Here is a 9,353-nt window from a genome sequence, read left to right as displayed (position 1 = left end):
GGGCGCGGCGCGCTGTGCCCGCGGCCCTCCCTGCGCCCCCCGCCTCCCCCGGGGCTGGCCGCCGGGGTGCCCCGGGGGCTCGGGGTCGGGCTCCAGGATTGCACCCCCGCGGGGCCGGGGGCCCGGAAGCAGGTGTGTCACCTGTAGGGCTGCAAGTACCTGGCTTTTACCGAGGGGGAAACTGAGGCACGGAGTTTTGGGGGGTTGTTGCCCACGGTGAGGCAGTTTGGGGGCTGGAAGCCAGGGGCCCCGAGCCAGGTCTGTGCACTTTGCCGCGACCGCAGCCACAGCCACCGCGGCAAGGCCGAGTCTGGCGGCCAGGCGACACCTGTTCGCACTGGTGAGGGTTCCCGGGAGGGCGGCGGGCGAGCGCGAGTCGGTCCAGGGCAGGAACATACTCCTAAACGGATGAGAGAGAGGAGAGAGAGGGAGAGGGAGAGAGAGAGAAGGAGCTACACCGGCTGGGATTGGGGTGGGCCTGAGGTTTTATTTTTTTAACTAAACAGACGCCCTCTACATACATTATGGTACAGACTCTGAGCGCAGACACGCTGGTCTTCTAAATATCCTTCTAGGACGGCTGAGAGAGAAAGCCCCTCTAGGCTGGCGGACCTCACCTTTGACTCACCCGACGAGCAGGCACTGAGCACCTCATCTTCCCAGCTCTGGGCCACCTGAGCATCAAGCTTTGCCTGGCCCCTCGGGGCACAGGAGGAACCCGGAGGGGGCACAGCACTGGCTCTGCGGCTTCCTAGAACCAGGTGTGCCCTTGGGCAGGTCTAAATATAGCCTTCCCGGCACACTTTCCTCCCTTATAAAATAGGGAAGGCAGTGCCTACCTCGCAGGTGCGAGAGAACTAGCGGTAACTCACCAAAAACTGACTCCTCACAGGTGCGAACGTTCTTCCCGTACTTGTGACAACCTTACAAAGCTAGTGGTCGAGCAGAATGTCTCTGTTCTGAATGGGGTTTATAGTCTAGGGAGGGAGGCAAGCAAAAACAAAAAGACAGATAAATTTAAAACAAACAAAAAACCCCAAAATACCATTAACAGACCGAGGAATGCCATGAAAAATGAAGAATTTTGGGCTGCAATATCTGGGGAAAGCCTGACTTAGGGAGGTAGGGACAACTGACAAAGCAGCAGGCACAGGCAAACGGTGACTTAGGAGAAGCCAGCTGGAGCCAGTGCAGATTGGACCTGGACCCCAAGAGCAGTGGGGAGCCCTGGTGGGGTTAAGTAACAAAACCCTTGCTGATTCCTCTCCCACACCTTGCGCCCAGCCCCAGAAACACAACCTGTTGGCTCTACTTTCAAAACAGATGCAGACTCCAGGCTCTTCTCACACCTGTGCAATCACCACGCTTGTTGGGGTCCCCTCTCACCTCCATGGGTCTCCCTTGACCCTCTTCAGCCTAGTCTCACAGCAGCCAGAGTGAGCCTGTTAAAACAAGTCAGATCACATCCCTCCTGTGCTCAAGAACCTTCTCTGGCTCCCATGCCAGTCAAAAGAGAAGCCAAAGGCCTTACGGCCCTCCTGGGCCTGATCTGGCCACACCTTTCCATTCTCTCTCCAACCTCCTCTGCACCCTCCTTCCTCTCCCTCACCCTGTTCCAGACACAATGGCCTCCTCACCGATCCTCAAACGCACTGGGCACACTCTTGCCTCAGGGCCTTTGCACTTGCTGGTCTCTCTGCTGGAACTATTTTACCCCGGCTACCCACATAGTTTACTTCCTCACATCTTCAGTTGCTCAGTCAGGCCTTCCCTGACCCCCTTTGAAAATTGTAAACCACATCCCCTCCAACAACCCACCCTTGCCGGCTCTTCCTGCTCCATTGCTCCATTTTACTTCTCTCCTTTGCGCTGACCAACATCTGACAGACTAAGTGTTTCAACGTACCTTTCTTCCCTCCACTAGAACGGAAGCTGCACGAGAATAGAGACTGTCATTTGTTTTGTTCCCTGTGTATCCCTTCAACCTAGACCAGGGCCTGGCACACAGTAGGTGCTTATAAAATGTTTGTTGAATGGCTGAGTGAAGTGAAAAGATCTGATTTACATTTATAAAAGGAGCCCTCTGGCTGCTGAGTGGGAACAAGATTGTCAGGAGGGAAGAGGGGGTGGGGGTGGCTGGGTACCACGGTAGCAGCTAGGAGAGATGGCGGCTTGGACTGGCAAGGGGTGGGGAGCTTAGGAATGATGAGAAGGAGCTGGGTTTGGGATGCTTTAGGAAGAGCAAATGGGATTCACTAAGGGCACTGGCTGCGGGGAAGAGGGGAAGGGGGCCCAGGGTGGCTCGCCATAGGGACTACGCTAGGCCTAAAGTTCAAGTCAAGTTTCTAAAGCTGAGAAGGGATACTGAAGAGCTGAAGACCCTACACTCAGTTATGCAGATGATTGAAAGTAAAATGACCCAAGAATATAAACAAACAAACATTGGGATTCTTTATTCTCAAGGAGGAAGGTGGCAAGCTTAACTGTCAGAATGGGAGACTTCAGTAAATAGAGAAGAAGGCATTTAAGTCAGGGGATGGCGGAGGCTGGCAGCAGCTCCTGGGGTGCCCTGGGGTTTCCTGTGCCAACTCTTGGGGTGTCAATTGTGGAGGGACCACCAGAGACGCCCTGAGAGGAAAGGAACTGTGTCCCCAGGTCTCCAGGCATCAGGGCAAGATCCCAGGTTGCCTGACCCCGATCCAAACTTTGAGAAAAGTCGTTTGTAAAAAACAAATGCGAGCGAATCACTGTTTTGTTCTGCAGAATTCCCACATCACAAGGGCAGTAATTTTTAGACTCTTCCCTAATGTAAGAAGCAACTGGAGAATGTGCTAAGCTTTCACTTCCCCAGAAGGCTGCCTGTCACAGCTCATCACGCCACCTAAGTTTCCTGAGGCCTCGCGTTTGGAAATGTTCACTTTCAATGTTTTCCTCAGATGCAGGTTCCATCCCAGCGAAGTAACGGGGGCTCGGCACCTGTCAGACCTCATGGTTTCCGGGGACAAGGGCTCAATTGGGGTCCATTCAGGGCCCACCGCAGGATGCCATCTCAGCCCCGTGACACTTGGGGAAAATGCCTTTTTGGTTTCTCTCCCAGGCTGGAACATGCTGACTCTGGAGAGTTATTCTGGGCACGCAGGCCTAGCCGCTGTGGGCAGAGGTGTGCCTTATGCTCCCAGCATTCCCAGCTCTCTGAGCCATGAGCATCTTCCTGATGGCAGCTCAGTGGAGGAGGACAAAGGGAATGTCTGCTGCCCGGCCCATCCCTCAGATCCCCGAGGGCCTCCCCCCCCCCCCCCCCGCAACAGCACCACCTCCTAGCAACCTGCACCAGGAGCAGGCAAGGGAAGGCAGCCACCAGCGCGTGCCGGTGGGCAGCGCAAGGCGTAGTTGGTGGCGGAGCCATGGCTTCTATGGAGACAGCTGAGGTGTGAGGGACACGGGCTGAACGTCTCCTCTGAGCCTCAGTTTCCTCATTCATAAAATGGGAATGATACCTGCTTGACGTTTTCTCTCTTAGTGCTGACGTGGACTTCATACAAGAGAAGATTCATAAAAACGTTCTGTATACTTTGAAGCCCTGCATTCATGTGAGTTATGATTCACATGGGTCCACGGCAGGGCCTGAGAGGGGTGTACCAGGCACCCCCTTGTGGTAGGCACCCCCCACACTTGCTCTTCTCCCTCTTATAGTTGCCACCCAGCCCTTGGTTTCCATCGGCCTGAGCTTCACTCCTCCTGACCTGAGGCTTGTTGTGTGACTCGGTCCCAGGGGAGAATGCCACGTGAATGTCTGGTACACCCAGCAGGGCTATTTTCAATACAGATTAAGGAATTGACATTCAGGTTTGATGTCCCCTTTTTTAGTGCTTTAAAGATACCTATAGTAGGTTGAATGGTGGCCCCCAAACAGATATGTCCATGTCCTAATCCTGGGAACCTGTGACTGTTAACGTGTTTGGTCAAAGGGTCTTTGCAGGTATAATAAGTTAAGGATCTTAAAATGAGGAGATCACCCTGGATTCTCAGGGTGGACCCTAAATCCAGTGACAATGGGCCTTAATACAGAAAGGCAGAGAGAGACCTGAGACAGAAGAAGAGAAGGCCATGTGAAGACGAAGCCAATGGAGGGAGGAGACGACAGCCCAGGAGTGCCTGGCGCCCCCAGAAGCCAGAAGAAGCAGGAAGGACCCTCCCCTGGAGCCTGCAGGGGGAGCACAGCCCTGCGACACTTTGATTTCAGACTTCTGGCCTCCAGAACCATGAGGGTAAATTTCTGCTGTTTTAAGCCCCCCAGTCTGTGGTGATTTGTTACAGCTGCCCCAGGACACCCACACAGTCCCCGGTCTTCACAAACCCACTTTACAAGGAAGGGAGCTGAGGTCAGAGGGGCAAGGACTTGTTCAGGACATCATCTCTGTTTTCATACTCTGATGGCAAAATTGAAGCAGAGACTGTGTGGCCTGCGAAGCCCAAAATATTACTATCCGGCCCTTTTCAGAAACATTTGCCCAGCCCTGCACTAGGGTGTCAGATGGTGGTACTTGTTCTAGAAAAAAATAAAGCAGGCTAAGAGGGTCAAGGGATGAGAAAGAAGGTCCTCACTGGGAAGGTGACATTAGTGCAGGGACCTGGAGGAAGGCAGGGAGGGAGCCTTGCAGCCAGCAGGGAAGGCCAGTGCAAAGGCCCTGAGGCACCGTGGGGCTGAGGGGGAAGCCCAGAGCAGAGAGAGACGAGGCGAGAGAGGAGCAGGTGGCACAGGAAGGCCAAGAGCAGAGGAAGCACGGGCTTCGCTTTCCATTTTACAGAATCTCTCTGCTACTGCGTGAGAAATAGCCTGAAGGAGGCCAGTTGAAGGGCCATTGCAATGGGCCAAGTTCAAGATGGTGGTGACCAGGATGGCAGCAGTGGAGGTGGGAAGAGGTGGTTGGACTCTGGATCTCGCTGAGAGGAGTTGAGGATGATGTCACCTGTGACCTGAGCACCTGGAAGGCTGGGGCTGCCTTTCACTCAGAGGTGAGTGCTGGTGAACAGAAGGGAAGAGACCCTGGGCTGGAGTGTGGAGTCTGCCTTGAACTTGTCCAGCCGAGATCCTGTTAGACTTCCTGGTGGAGGAGTAGAGCGGGCAGGGTCTGGGATTTAGGAAAGACGCCTGAAATGTGGGAATCTTCACTGATGGCCATGATCCCAGAGGAGCAGCTATGAAGATGAAGATTCAAGGGCTGCACGTCGGGGCCCTCCAAGCACAGAGGTAAGGAGAACCAGGGGAGGGTGGCCCCCAGAAGCCAGGGAAGAAAGCGAATGGAGGGGTAGGGCTAGGTGTGGACTGCTGCCAGACGAGTGGGCTGGGGTGGAGACTTGTCCACTGGACCTAGCAAGCGGCCTGTCACCTGTGACCTTGAGATGCTCTTTGGAAATACAAAGTGGCCCCCATGGGCCTGGCTTTTGCTAAGGACAGAGCCCATAGAACACACCTGAACGGGAAGGCTTCACAGAATTGAGGCCGAAAGCACCTTTCCCCACACCTGGATGGGAACCTGGGCAGCTGCCATACCTCTCTGGTCAGTCTCAGGTGCGATAAAGTCCATGCGTCCGCCACACCTGGTCGCTAAAACAGCCATACCTCAGGAGCTGCAATTGCAGTTCCAGTTTAACATCAAAACTAAAGTTTATTCAAAGTCACAGCATCTCCCCTCTTTCAGTTCTACTAGGCTGCTGGCAGGGAAGCCACAGGGAGGTGGGGGTGGAGGTGGCAGCTGGCCCCTGGCTTCTCCTAATTCCTGGATCTGGGAAGGAGGGAGGGAGGGACATAGGAGACAGGAAAGTGTGAGGGAGGGTACTGGTGCCCCTTTGACCCAACATGGGGCCCTGTAGTTTGGGGGGGTTCCAAATGTTGATTCTCTCACAAATACCCATATTTCTCAGATGGCGACTGATCCCTGGGACACTCGCTTTTGCCCAGTCATCCAGAAAGCACAGCCACCTACCCAGTTCCAGGGCTGGCCAGGCAGCTACAGCAACGGCTTTGACCTTTAATTTATCAGTCAAGCACCAGACACACATGTCGTCCCCGCCACATGGTCCCCTGGTTCCTTGAAGCCCCTCTTGTCAGTCAGGAGGTGAAGGGGGTGCACCTGGGAGCCTCTTCTCTCTTCTCACTCCACCCACCTCTCTTTTATACTCTCAAGGTGGGCGGTGAGCTCATTAACATGACCAGCCATCCTGGTTTGTCTGGAACTGAGGGGTTCCCAGGACATGGGACTTTCAGGGCTAAAACTGGGGAAGTCCCTGGCAGACAGGGATGAACTGGTGGCCATAGGGCTGGTAGAACCAGTCTCCCCTCTGCAGGATGCTCACCCTGAGAATGTGGGGGACAAAAGTGCAAAACAGGCCTCGTCCTGTGCCTGCCAGTTAAAAGTTAAAAATCACTCTTTGATGCATTAATGCCATTAAAATAAAAATAATGGTGGAGGAATTTTCTTAGATAAAAAGAGGCAAAAGATATCCTGACTGATCTTTTTTGAAAAATGCTTAAAAAATAACTCCGATCATATTAAGAATTATGAGTATTTTTTTTAGATATGACAAAACTATTCTGATTATGTAGGGGAGTGCTCTTAGGAGATCCAAACTATTTCAGGGCGAACCATCATATTGCCTGCAACATACTTTCAATATATTTTTGGCAAATATGGCAAAACCTTAACAAATTTTGAATCTAGGTGATGAAAATTATGGGTGGCCACTAAAAAATAAAGTTATAAACCAGGCCACAGACTGTGGGGTAAGGAGTGTTCTATCCTCCTGGCAGGACAAATACGCCTTCCTAACACCAGAAAGGCGATGCCACCTGGGACTTTTGGGAGTCCTCCGAGTTCCCTTTGGAGCACGGTGACAGAGGAGACCCAGCCCAGAACCTCCGCTTCAGGGGGGGTGGGCGGGTGGGAGGGCGAGTGCTCGCAAAGCCGATGAATTAGACCCCGGGCTGTCTTGCACCTCTCCAGCCCTTGGCCCTCAGCCCCATCTGTGCAGCGAGGCTGAGAGCTGGATACTGCGGGTGCTCCCTGCCAGAGTCCCCTCCCAGGCCAGGAAGGATCACAGTCCTTCCGTGCTTGTCGATAAGTCTCTGACCAAAGATCACTGCGGGTAGCGGGCAGAGCACGCGGCGCCTTTGATATGCCTCGAAGTCAACAAACTCAGCTGCAGACTTTTGTACCCAGACTTTGTTTTCTCCCTGCCAAGAAAGGGCGAGCCCCAGGTCTTCAGCTGCGCAATCTAAGCCAGAAGCCGCAGGGCGGGTTCCCCCAAGTCCGTTTTCGAGGTTCTCCAGGAGCGCCACTGAGCCTACGCCGCTCCTGCAATCCTCCTAACCGCCCATTCTACAGAGGAGGAAACTGAGGCCTGCGGCGGGTTGGGTAACTTGACTGAGGTCCCTCAGAAAGCAAGGCGTGGAGCTGCAGACCCCGTCGTTTCTCCTCCCCACAAGGCCCTGTGTCTTTTGGGCGGTGAGGGGGAAAGAGACTGAGGCGGGGAAGGGGAGGGCCAGAACGGCTCAGGCATCTGGGTGCTGGGGCCGTTACCGGCTCGGGCCTGCAGGGAGCCGTGCGGCCACAAGGGGGCAGCAGCACCCAGCTCTGCCAGCTTCTCCCTGGCGCTCCGTCATTACGTATGACAAAACTCGTATACCTATAATCTCATGGCTGAGACCTAACTACTGTTAGAGGAAACAGCTATTGTCAAACTGTGGAGGGGGTCTCGGAAGATGGGCCCTGCCAGAGAAACGACTGCCCACACCTGATGCTGTCAAGATAAGATAAAAGGAAAGAACGCGGCTTCCCACATCAGTGGACACAGTTCGAATGCTCACTGTACGACCTTGGCAGGTTGTTGAACCCCTGTGGACCTGTTTTCTAATTTGTGCCACTAAGGATAATAGTAGTTGCCTGGAGTGGCTGCTTTGGGGATTAAGATAACCTGGTAGAAAATATAAACTATCACTACCAGGGTGCAGAGGGCCCCAGGGCTGGGCTCCCTGATAACTGCCTGGATGAGGGTAGGTCCTCCTCGGGGCAGCGCTGCTCCTACTCCTCCTGGCCTGCTCGTGACTTGCACACTTGGGGGCCTGCATATCTGCAGGTCGTGCCAGCCACTGAGCACCCATCTCACCCCCACAGGGAGACTCTGTTATCAGTACCATGTTGAGGCTCCTTAAAGCTAAGCACGTGCCCTGGGACCACAGCCTGTGTCAGCCTCAGAGCTGGGCGGGGAGCTCTGCCCTGTGCATCGTGCACAAACCTGCACAAACCACTGCCTGAGTCACTGGTGTGGGGTCAGGGATATTAGCACCCTCCCAAATCCCTTCAACCGAGGTGGGGGCTGCTGATGGACGCTTTGACAACTGTCCTCCCCCACCCTGTCCCATCAGGAATGCAGGACTGTCGCCTGAGGAGAAGAGCTCCAGGCAGGTTATCACTGCCAGCCTGTCCTGGCCACACACACACCCCGCCCCAGTGGTTCAGGACCCTCAGCCATGGGCACGCCGATTGGTAGGCAGGAGGGATGCTGTCAGGGTTCTCCCCCACTCACCCCTTGCCAGCCCCAATAGACTGAGGAAGAGTCCAGGGAAGGTGCAAGTGGCCTGGGGCAGCCCTATGTTATGTTAGAATACAGTTGGTGTCTGCGAGGCTAACAGTTGGAGACAAAGGAGCCAAGATTAAGGGGGGAGGAAGTACTGATGGTATTAAATTAGGTTAATGGGATTTATTTATTTTATTCTGATTATAAAATTATTTCATGGTCATCGCAGAAGTTTGAAAAGGTAGGAAAGGATAAAGAAGAGAACACAAGTCATATATAATCTCATGGCTGAGATCTAACTAGTGTTGTTAGCATTTTTATGTATGTCCTCCCAGTCAGTCTTTCTTTTCTAGGCATATTCACAGAGATATTTTTAAAGTAAAACCATAGCTAGGAGTTCCTGTTTCTGGCAAAATGACAGGCCAGCTATCCAGAGGGCCCCTTTTGACGCAGAATACATAAAAATACTGGGAGCAACATTAATTTTAAAAACATTTTTTAATGTGTGGTAGACTTGGCAGGAAAATACAGGGCATCTAAGGCCAGAAATAATGTCATACTCATGTTTTTGAGGCAATTGGCAATTTGAACACGGATTATAGCAGAAAAGTGAACACTGATGGTATTAGAGCGTTATTTAAAATTTCAGGTGTGAACATGGATAGTCTGGCTATATTTTTCAAAGGGTGCTTAACATTTGGATACTGAAGTATTTTCAGATGAAATAGTATAATGTCTGGAATTTGGTTCAAAACTATATGGAGGGTGGGCCGGCC

The 9,353-nt window shown here is 53.1% G+C and overlaps 1 long non-coding RNA gene across 2 annotated transcripts; it reads left to right on the top strand.

Moving 5' to 3' along the window:
• The first annotated feature begins 78 nt into the window (after window positions 1-78).
• On the top strand, window positions 79-6,922 carry LOC109389270 (uncharacterized). 2 transcript variants are annotated; one of them, XR_002125370.1, is made up of 4 exons: window positions 79-132; window positions 576-761; window positions 3,521-4,268; window positions 4,809-6,922. It is a non-coding gene; the product is annotated as an uncharacterized LOC109389270 (long non-coding RNA). The 2 variants fall into 2 exon arrangements; XR_002125369.1 differs by lacking the exon at window positions 79-132 and having other exon boundaries at window positions 376-761.
• Window positions 6,923-9,353: the final 2,431 nt, after the last annotated feature.

The sequence above is a fragment of the Hipposideros armiger genome, unplaced genomic scaffold (assembly GCF_001890085.2).
Source record: "Hipposideros armiger isolate ML-2016 unplaced genomic scaffold, ASM189008v1 scaffold_228, whole genome shotgun sequence".
Classification (NCBI taxonomy): Eukaryota; Metazoa; Chordata; class Mammalia; order Chiroptera; family Hipposideridae; genus Hipposideros; species Hipposideros armiger.
This window is presented reverse-complemented; position numbering and strand designations above follow the sequence as displayed.